This window comes from Eubalaena glacialis, chromosome 11, assembly GCF_028564815.1.
Source record: "Eubalaena glacialis isolate mEubGla1 chromosome 11, mEubGla1.1.hap2.+ XY, whole genome shotgun sequence".
NCBI classification, from domain to species: Eukaryota; Metazoa; Chordata; class Mammalia; order Artiodactyla; family Balaenidae; genus Eubalaena; species Eubalaena glacialis.
The window spans coordinates 62,631,351-62,642,845 of NC_083726.1; the positions used below are offsets into that span (position 1 = coordinate 62,631,351).

The 11,495-nt window shown below is 42.9% G+C and overlaps 1 pseudogene; it reads right to left on the reverse strand.

The window, feature by feature from the left end:
- Positions 1-9,782: 9,782 nt before the first annotated feature.
- LOC133101146 (proteasome subunit alpha type-3-like) lies at positions 9,783-10,553 on the reverse strand (annotated as a pseudogene).
- Between the last annotated feature and the right edge of the window lie 942 nt (positions 10,554-11,495).

Here is an 11,495-nt window from a genome sequence, read left to right on the forward strand (position 1 = left end):
GGGAGAGGGAGAGAGAACGCAAAAGACCCGGATGAGGCAGTCACGTGATTATAGCGAGCGCGTTGGGCTAGGAGACGCAAAACTGGGAGGGGGCGGGGAGAAGAGGAGGGACACAGGAGGCGGGGCGGCGCTGCTCTAGGTTCGTAAAGCAGCGCGAGGAGGTGGCGCGGCGTCCGACGGGAAGACCTGCGCGACATGTGGCCAAAGAGGTGGGGCCTGGGCTGTCGCGAAACCTCACACGCTTTACGTAGGGCTACGCGCGGACGAGGGCCAGGGTCTGAGCCCGGGGCGGGGTCTCCTGATCCGCAGACTTCCGGCCGGTGCGGAAGGGGCGGGGCCGCGCTTGCAGGTTCTACTTTTCTGGCACCGAATGGCAGCTGGCTGGAACCCAGAATGGGCGTGCCACAGTTGGTTTCCTGAAAGGGAAGATTTTGAGTTTCTTTGTAAATCGCTTTTTGTTAAAGCAAAACAAACCCAGTATTCTGCTTAAGGATGGTTTTAGTTGGGCATGTTTAGAAGGAATAAGTAACAAATATTGAACACTTACTTGCCACGAGCTTTTACCTCTTTTAATCCTTCATTTTACTAAGTTCAGTCAAACTCAGGCCCTTAGGATTTCACAGCCGAGTGCTATCCATGCTTCCTCTAGCTAATGCTATATTTTTATCATAGATAGTAGTTAATTCAATGAAAATTTTCATTGAGCGCTTACCATGTGTCAGGCACTGTTGTTGGCATTTTGGGTACAACGGAGAACAAAACTGCTCCAAAGGATGTTACAGTTCAGTGAGGGAAAGACAGACAATAAACAGTGAATAAATAAAATATTAGAAATGATAAGCACTCTGCAGGTAATTAAGGTGACTTAATAAAAGTGTTTTTGTGCAACTTTAGATTGCATGGTCAGGGAAGTCCTCTGAGGAAGTGACATGTAAACTGAGATCTGAATTTCAAAGAGCCAGACCCGTGAAGAGCTTTAGCTGAAGGTAGAGGATGCACTACCAGATCAAATGCTCCAGGGCAGGAACATGTTGGCAAGTTGAGGAATTTAAAAGCTGGTAGCTGGAGTTTGGTGAGGGAGGGGGGAGAGTCGTACAAGATGAGGTTTGAGAAATAGGTAGGGGTTGGATCATGTGAGGCTGTGTGAAGCAGGTTTAGGAGTTTGGATTTTATTCCAAGTGGATTGGGAAAGCATGGAAAGATTTTATGCAAGGGGATGTCATGACTTGAATAAAATTTGGAAAAGGATTACTTAGTATTTTGATGTGGGTGGTGGTTACATAAGTGTATATTTATGTACGTCAGGTTGTACACTTAAGGGTTGTGCACTTTACTGTATAGAAGTCATACTTTAATTTAAGCAAGGATAACAAGATTACTCAGTTTACTGAATGGAGAGTGGATTATACACATGCACTAATGGAAGAGAAAGACCAATTAAAAGGTTCTTGCTGCCAGGATCTCATAATGACTTTTCATGGACTCTAGGTACTTTTGCCTTCATAGGCCCTTTTCTCCAAAAAACAGTATTAAAAATTATATTTTATGATTGTCCTGGTGTAAAGACCAATATATTAATATTATACATTTTCTTTGACCTAAACATTTCTTTTTTTGCTTTTTTTCAAAAATATTTATTTATTTATTTTTATTATTATTTTTTTTGGCTGCACCGGGTCTTAGTTGCAACATGTGGAATCTTCATTGCTGTGTGCAGCATCTTTTTTTTCTTTTTTTTTTTAGTTGCGGCATGCGGGATCCAGTTCCCCGACCAGGGATCGAACCCAGGCCCCCTACATTGGGAGCATGTAGTCTTAACCACTGGACCACCAGGGAAGTTCCTATTTTTTTCTTATAATTTAAAAATAAACTAAAATGTTTTTGTGGGCCCCTTAAAGTATGGTGGGGCCCAGGCATTGTGCCTGCTGTGCCTACTGGATAAGTCAACCCTGGTGTAATCCTGATGAGAGAAGTTGGTGTTTTAGGCATGAATGAAGAGATGGAAAGGGATAGATGCAGATATATTTTGGAAGTGGACTTCATGATTGATTAGATGTGAAGGGCACAGGAGAAGGAACTCTCCCAACTTTTTGGCATGAACACTTGGGTGATGCCATTTACTTAGTCTCTGTCTCAGAAAGTCAGGAGGGAATACTGTAAAGAAGAGAGCCTGAATTCTAGTGTTGACTCTGCCCAAGTCTCTGGCTGGTCATTGAAGCATGAATGCATGAACTGTTCAGCTGAGGAAAGCAAAAAAAAAAAAAGAGAATTGAACTGAGATCTGAGCTGCTGTCTACCTCATGTGAGAGAGAGAGTGTGTAGTTTGGGTCCAACCAATTTAATTGCTTGCTAAAATGAAAACATGAACATTTTTGGAGGATGCCTTAGTTCCTTGTTCCTGCTGTAGGAAATTTCCACAAATTTAGGGGCTTAGAAAAACACAAATTTATTCTTTTATGATTCTGGGTCAGAAGTCTGAAATGGGTTTCACTGAGCTAAAATAAAAGTGTTGACAGGACTGCGTTCCTTCTGGAGGCTCTATGGGAGATTCTGTTTCGTTGCCTTTTCCACCTTCTGTATAAATGCCCATGTTCCTTGACTCATGGTCCCCTTCCTACATTTTTCAGAGCCAGAAACATTGGGTTGAATCCTTCTTGTACTGATCACTTTGACTCTGGCTTTTCTTTCTGCTACCCTCTTTCACTATCAAGGACCCCTATGATACATTGGGCCCACCTGGTTAATCCAGTATAATCTTCCTATTTTAAGGTCATCCAGTTTGCAACTGTAATTCCATCTGCAGCCTTAATTCCCTTTTGCTGTGTAATGTAACATATTCACAGGTTCCAGAAGTTTGGATGTTGTCATCTTTGAGAGGGCCATTATTCTGCTTGCCACAGAGGGATATAACAGAATCTAGAGTCTTCAAAACATAACATTCACGATGTATAGGATATAGTCAAAATTATTCAACATGTGAAGAACATGGAAAACGTGACCCATTCTGGAGGGAAAAGACAACAGGGGCCAACCTTGAGATGAGCCAGATGTTGAAATGATCAGACAAGGACTTTAATGCAGCTATTATAACTGTGCTTGTTGAGTTAAAGTAAAATATACTTGTAATGAATGAAAAGGTAGGAAATTTCAGCAGAGAAATAGAAAATATGAAAAGAATGAAATGGAAATTTTCAAATTGAAAAATACAATATTTGAAATAAATTTCATGGATGAGATTAAGAGCGGAAGAGAGATGATAGGAAAGAGTCTCTATACTTGAAGGTAGATCAACAGAAATGATCAAATCTGAAGAGAGGGAAAAAAAGATTGGAAAAAAAAAAGTGAACAGAGCCTCAGGGACCTGTGGACCATATCAAAAGATTGAACATGTTACTGAAGTCTCGAAAGGAGAGGAGAGAAAGAGATAGGATAGTAAATATTTGAAGAAATAATACCCCCAAACTGTAGATTTGGTTAACCACATTTGGTTAAGATTCGGGAAGCTCAGCAAACCCTGAACAGTGTAAACATAAAGAAAACTGCATTGGCTTATCATAGTCAAAATGCTGAAAACCAGTGATAGCAAGAAAATCTTGAAAGCATTCAGAAAAAAAGTGACATCATATACAGGGGAACAATAATTTGAATGGCGATGGGCTTCCCATGAACTATAGAGTCCTGAAAGCAGAGAAACAAGATTCTTAGAGTGCCAGAAGAAGAAAGCTGAGGGGAAATGACACCAGAGGAAATTCAGATCTTCAGGAAAGAATGGAGAGTTTCAGAAATCGTAAGTTGCTGCATAAATATAGAAGACTTTTTTCCCTTTTAATTTTTAAAAAATACATCTGATTGTTAAAAGCAAATTTTAGAACATTGTGTTGTGGGATTTATGATGTATTTAGGTGTAATGTGTATATTACAACTATAGCGTAAAGGGTGATGGTCCTTCTGTCTGAAGAGATTCAATATTAACTCTAAGTAGGCTATGAAAGGTTAAGGATAGGTATTCTAAGCCTTAGAACGGGAACTTTAGAAATAATGCAGAGGGCTTCCCTGGTGGCACAGTGGTTAAGAATCTGCCTGCCAACACAGGGAACACGGGTTTGAGCCCTGGTCCGGGAAGATCCCACATGCTGCGGAGCAACTAAGCCCATGCACCACAACTACTGAGCCTGCGCTCTAGAGCCCGTGAGCCACAACTACTGAAGCCTGAGCGCCTAGAGCCTGTGCTCTGCAACAAGAGGAGCCACTGCAATGAGAAGCCCGTGCACCGCAACAAAGAGTAGCCCCTACTCACCGCAACTAGCGAAAGCCCGTGCACAGCAACGAAGACCCAATGCAGCCAAAAAAAAAAAAAAAAGCAGAGAAGTAATACACTACCAAATGTGAAATGGATAGCTAGTGGGAAGCAGCCGCATAGCACAGGGAGATCAGCTCAGTGCTTTGTGTCCACCTAGAGGGGTGGGATAGGGAGGGTGGGAGGGAGCTGCAAGAGGGAGGAGATATGGGGATATATGTATATGTATAGCTGGTTCACTTTGTTATATAGCAGAAACTAACACACCATTGTAAAGCAATTATACTCCAATTAAAAAAAAAAGAAAAGGGGCTTCCCTGGTGGCGCAGTGGTTGAGAATCTGCCTGCCAATGCAGGGGACACAGGTTCAAGCCCTGGTCTGGGAAGATCCCACATGCCGCGGAGCAACTAGGCCCGTGAGCCACAATTGCTGAGCCTGCGCGTCTGGAGCCTGTGCTCCGCAACAAGAGAGGCCGCAATAGTGAGAGGCCCGCACACCGCGATGAAGAGTGGCCCCCACTTGCCGCAACTAGAGAAAGCCCTCGCACAGAAACGAAGACCCAACACAGCCATAAATAAATAAATAAATAAATAAATAAAATTTAAAAAAAAAAAGAAAAAAAAAGAATGGGTTAGTTGGAAACATTTAGGGTTTCACAATTGATGGGATGCTTGTGTAAACTATGATAGTGTGTCTAAAGTCAATAAAACTTACTTAAACAACTTAAACATAGACTAGGATTTGGAAATATAAACATCAAGGTTTTATTAGTGGTGGTATCTGGATACATGAAAATATCTGGAGGCATGTGATTTTCCTATGACTTTTTTTCACTTAATTGTATCTTAATTATTCTGTAGTAAGTATTGCATTTGTAATAAGGAAAACTAGAATTAATCTAAAAAAATTTACTGTAAAAGGAAAATGAGTAGGTTTGGGGGCTCTCAGTGATTAAAAATTATAATTCATTATAAACCAATTATTTCACTTCTGCTGGTTTGCTATGTTTTAATTTTATGCTTAGCTGTGAAAAACAGTTTGTTCCAATTAATTCCTCTTGCTGGACATTTAATTTTACTTCCCAATTAAACCCATATTATTGGAAAAAAAATAATGCAAAGAAGTATAGCTAAAAATCCAATAAATTAATTAATGTGGGATTTAAAAAGTTATTTAATCCAAAAGAAGGCAGAAAAGGAGGAACAAATGATAATAATTTTAAAAGCCAGAGGGGAAAAATAAGGTATATAAAGCAAGCACTTTAAAGGGACAGCACATAAATTGTCTTCCTGAATAACGTTTTACTTGGGGATTCGTAATTTCTAGAGCCTAGTAGTGGAGGTTCTTGTTGCAGCTCTGTTCCTACTCAGCTCTGCAGAACAAGGGTAAACAGAAAAACGCAATGCAAGGGGAAGTAAAGTGGATAGAATATAGAAGAGTATTCTTGACTATGAGGAATTGGAAATATGCAGTGGCTGGAGCACAAGAACATTTTGAATCCTCATCTCTGGAGAAAAAGCAGGCATCCCTCAGTGGTGTGCCCAGGAAAGTGGGAAAGAGATGGCTAGGTGTGGGTGTGGGTTCTCTCGATAACCAGCTACCTTGGGGAGGAGAGGAAAGGCAGAAAGACACCTGCCAGCGTAGGGTTCCATTGTGAGCTAGCCCCTGGTAGCATTCCACAAGGTTCTCTCCCTGCCCTCCTCTCTTTTTGCCCCAAAGGCTATGGATGCAGATGCCTCCAGGAGTCAGGCAGCTAATGGGAACATTTAAGCAGCCTGGTAGGCATTGTGGCAAACTGCATACAGAGCACATGCTCCCTGTGGCAGAGACATTTACTGCTCACCCCAAATCCATAAGCTCCCCATTTCTCAGCTCCCTACTGGGGGAAATGTGACTAGTTCTGGCAGACAGACTGTCAGTGGAAGGAGCTGTGTCCCATCAAGTAGGAAGCATGTTAAAAGCTGTGGAGCAGCTTGATCTGAACAGCTACTGCTCCCTGCTGATCATGGAGACCATAAGTTGAACTAGAGCCATAAGGTGTAAGCAGCCTGGATCCCTGAGTCATTGCCAGGAGGAAAGCTGCTCTGGAGAGTTGCCCGACTGACCCTGGACTTTGAGTGAACAAGAAACAAATCTTCATCCTAAGCTCCTTCTATTTTGTAGCCTAGCCTACCCTATACACTTCCTTTAAAGGCACCAGTCACAACTCAGCTCAGACTCTTTTATTATCAAGTGAAATGTTAGCCCAGTGTCACCAGATCTCCCAGTTTCTGCAAGATAAACCAGAAATAAGGGTTTTCTGGTGAAAATTCTGACATTTAAAAGTAGATGTGGGGCTTCCCTGGTGGCGCAGTGGTTGAGAATCTGCCTGCTAATGCAGGGGACATGGGTTCGAGCCCTGGTCTGGGAAGATCCCACATGCCGCGGAGTAACTAGGCCCGTGAGCCGCAACTACTGAGCCTGCGCGTCTGGAGCCTGTGCTCCGCAACAAGAGACGCCGCGATAATGAGAGGCCCGTGCACCGCGATGAAGAGTGGCCCCCGCTTGCCGCAGCTAAAGAAAGCCCTCGCACAGAAACGAAGACCCAACACAGCCAAAAATAAATATAAAAATAAATAAATAAATAAAAGATTACTATTAATTAAAAAAAAAAAGTAGACATTAGGGGCTTCACTGGTGGCGTAGTGCTTAAAAATCCTCCTGTCAATGCAGGGGACACGGGTTTGAGGCCTGGTCTCTGAAGTCCCACATGCCGTGGAGCAACTAAGCCCGTGCGCCACAGCTACTGAGCCTGTGCTCTAGAACCCGCGAGCCACAACTACTGAAGCCCATGCGCCTAGAGCCCGTGCTCTGCAACAAGAGAAGCCACCGCAATGAGAAGCCCACACATGGCTATGAAGAGTAGCCCCCGCTCACCGCAGCTAGAGAAAGCCTGTGCGCAGCAATGAAGACCCAACGCAGCCAAAAACAAACAAAAAAAAGTAGACGTTAGGGACTTCCTGGTGGCACAGTGGTTAAGACTCTGCACTCCCAATGCAGGGGGCCAGAGTTTGATCCCTGGTCAGGGAACTAGATCCCACATGCATGCCACAACGAAGAGTTCGCATGCCACAACTAAGGAGCCCGTGAGCCACAACTAAGGAGCCCGCAAGACACAACTAAGGAGCCTGCTGGCTGCAACTAAGACCCGGCGCAACCAAATAAATAAATTAAGTAAATTAAAAAAAAAAGTAGATGTTAATTTGAAAAGTAAAACCTTGTGTAGCCCAAATAAAACATTCCTGGGTGTCAGTTTAACCCTGGGGCCACTAGTTGCAACTCGAGCTCTGCATTTTCTTCCTTAGTGACTCATCAGTTCCCAAAGCTTCTGTTGTCACTCCTGTTCAGGTGGGGCAGAGACCAAATCTTTGTATCACAGCTCCTGATGAGCTCAGTAGATGCCTCCAACTCTGGGTTTCTCGCCCTGATCTAACTTGTGGAGGGCAGCTCTTGAGTGCTAAGCCATGAGTCCTACCTGGCTCCCTATAGCCAGCACGGATAAATGCAGCCTGTAAAAGGCCTAATGGTTCTTTCTCATGGCCTTGACCCCAATCACCTTTTCCTGACATATTTCATATTCAACCTGAATGTTTCTTTATGGTTTCTGACCTAGTGATTTACTTTCCCATTTATGGCCTTGACCATCTACGGTTGTGCCCTTTGTATCTGACTCTCCGTCCTGCTCCTCCTTTCAACCTTTTTCCTCTCAGCTTTTTTTTTACTCTTTGGAGATTTGGATTCTGCCTTCCACTTCCCTGCAGGTTTGCTCTGGACTAGTCCTGAATTTTCAATTAATCTCATATATCTCAAATTCAACATGTTCCATGTTGAACAAACATTTTTCTATCCCAACTTTCCTATCTCTGTTAAAGGTACTACTGTCTTGCATGTCACAGTCTCAAACCGTTGATGTCACATTAACCTGCCCATCTAAAACCAATGCAGTTATTTACTGAGTATTCATACTGTGCACCCTATTCTAGGCACTGAGGCTACGATGGTGAACCAAAAAAAATCTGTGCCCTCATGGAGCTTGCACACTATTGGGAATGGGCAGAAAATAAACAAATATATATTAGGTCAGATGGTGATAAGTGCCATGGAGAAAAATAAAGCAAGGTAACAGAACTAGGGAGTGCCATGATGGGGGAAGGGTGCTATTTTATATTTGGTGGTCAAGGGGACTTGAGTAGAAGTGAAGGAATGAGACTTATATACTTCCGGGGAAGACTGTTGCAAAGGCAAAGACACTGTGTGGAGGCATGCCTGGCATGTTTGAAGTCCAACAAGGAGACCATTTTGGCTGGAACTTGGTGAGCAAGGGAGAGGGTAATAGGGGTGGTTACCCACCTCTCCCATCTTTGCCTTCTACTCTCTCTCCACCACTTCTGCCCTAGCTGTGACTGTCCTTTCCCCTCTGGACTGCTTCAGGAATCATCTGACTCTACCCAGCACAAGCTGCCTGGATGAATCTTCCTAAACCTGGGCTCTGTGTTGGTTAATTTTATGTATCAACTTGACTGGGCTAAGGGATGACCAGATAGCTGGTAAAACATCATTTCTTGGTGTTTCTGTGAGGGTATCTCTGGAAGAGATTAACATTTGAATTGGTAGACTGAGTAGAGATAACCTCCACCAATGGTGCTGGTGGGCATCATTCAATCCACTGAAGGCCTGAGTGGAATAAAAAGGCAGAGGTAGGATGAATTTGCTCTCTCTGCTTGTGCTGAGCCATCCATCTTCTCCTGACCTCAGACATCTGTGCTTCTGGTTCTCAGGCCTTTGGACTCCGACTGAATTACACTACCAGCTTTCCTGGTTCTCCAGCTTGTACGGAGCAAATCATGGGACTTCTCAACCTCCATAATCATGTGAGCCAATTCCTATTATAAACCTCCTCTTATATTTATCCCTGTGTATCCTATTGGTTCCATTTTCTCTGGAGAACTCTGACTAATACACATCCTGTTTCTTTCCAAGGCACTACTCCCTAGCACTGAAAGCATTTCATAATCTGCCTTCAGCTGGCTTCTCCAACTTTATGTCACCCCCAACTTCTGCCTTGCCCAGAGCAGACGCTGGGCTTTCCCACTGTTACTCACAATTCTCTTCGCTTAGAATAGCTTGTACCTTCTCAGTCTCATAGGAGAAGCCTTACCCACTCCAAGACATCGTCCCAAGACTTCTTGGCCTGGTTTCCTATTTAGTTGTGTACTTGGTTGATTTTATCCTCCTAATTAGATTATAAACCCCAGGACGTATTTTACACATTTGTTTTTCCTCTCCTCCAAAACACATTTGTTTTTCCTCTCCTCCTGTAATTCAGCCTTGTACCCTGTTCTTTTTTTTTTTTTTTTACAAGACAAAGATTTAATGAAAGTTGGTCAGTGGGTATGTAATAATCCAAAGGGCTCAATAGTTAAATAGAAGTAAATGAAGTAAATGTTACATGTTATCATCATCTGATTCATCTTCTTCCTTCAAAGATTCCTTGGCATATTTCTCTGCCTCTTTACTTATATCTTTTGGAACAATTTCATGTCTTCCGTTAGTTATTTCACCAACCCAGCTGAGCTCTAGTTCAAAAGCTTTATCCTTAACTTCACCGTGTACTATGTAAATTATTTTTGCAACTTCTTTAACAACATCACGGCAGGTCATTTCTCTCATCTGAAGCTTTTGGATTTCTGTCTTCGCAGCTTGCCTGGCTTTGCCAATGGCATAGCCCCAATAACCATATGAAACACCCGATGGGTCAATCATGTAGAGTTGTGCACCATCATCACACTGTAAGACGCTAACAAGAAACTGCAGCCAAAAGGTCTAACAGCACAGTAGAGTGTATAGGCATGTACATACATGGCCACTCTGTCTGCAAGATGTTTTAGTGGAAGGTTATATCCAAAGTTAGATCTAAAGTTGGAAGCCTCTTCTCTTGCAATGTCTGCTAAAGAACGAGCATCTGCCAACAAACCTGCTACTGCCATTCAGACATGCCGATCAACATTAAAAAGTCGTTTGTTAGGACCTTCTTCATAAAGTTTAGAAAGGACTAATTTTTCTACCCCAAAGACAACGCCATCTTTACATCTGATTCCAATAGCTGTACTTCTATTTTCCACAGCCTTCATAGCATACTCAACTTGAAAAACTCTTGCATCAGGAGAGAATGTAGAGGCTGACAGGTCACACCTGGTGCCGATTGAGCTCATCGTGCTAAAACCACTGGGACACCTAGGGCTTCAAGGTCTAAAGTGATCCTCCTCACCCTGTTCTCTTTCTGCTTGAGGAGTGTGGGTGGGCTTTTCTTTGCCCAAATCCAACCTCTGACACCAAAGATGCCATAGTTCCACTTCCTGAGTTAGAGATTGTTAATCAAAGGAGGGGCAGGTGAGGGCTTTGGCTAGAGATTTGCCATGTAGTGTTTCAAACTTGAACCCAACTCTGGACTTAGGCAAGAGAGCAGTCGGGTTGCTCATCAGGACAAGCTTGTTTGACAGCAGCAGGCTCAAGTTCTTCTTCTTTTCCTTCTCACTTACCAGTTCAAACTTTTTAATGCTGAAGTGTGTTTGAGAAACAGCTGAAGGCCTGACCCCTGCCCCTGAGGAGTTTACAAATCTGTAGTTAATTGTGTGCTCTTGACAGGTATTGATAAGAATATAATTCAGCTGATTAATGTTTTTATGGTATGTCAGTGGAGAAATGAATAGTGAAATATTCTCTAACAGACAAACCAAAGGTAAATGCAACAGGGGAAGGAGCTAGGGATGAACCTGTCACAGATCCTGGTCGAGTTATACTCTTTTCCACATTGACCTCACCTTGCCTTGCCTGGGACCAACTCCTCCACCTTCTCTTTCCTTCCCCAAATCTTGCCCATCCTTCAAGGACCAGTTAGACCACTGCTCCTCCAGGAAGCGTTCCTGGATGACTCCAGACTCCATTAACCTGTTTTGAACACCAGGATTAATAACCTTTGCCACACAGTTTAGAGCTTAATGATGTACTTAAGCTCTTTGATGCTGTTTTGTGTGATTTCCCAACTAAATGATAACTCTTTTGAATAATAATAATAGTAACAACATTAAAGCAGCTAATATTTATTAAGCATTTATTATAAGCTAGGTACTTTGCTAATATTGGGTTGGCCAAAAAGTT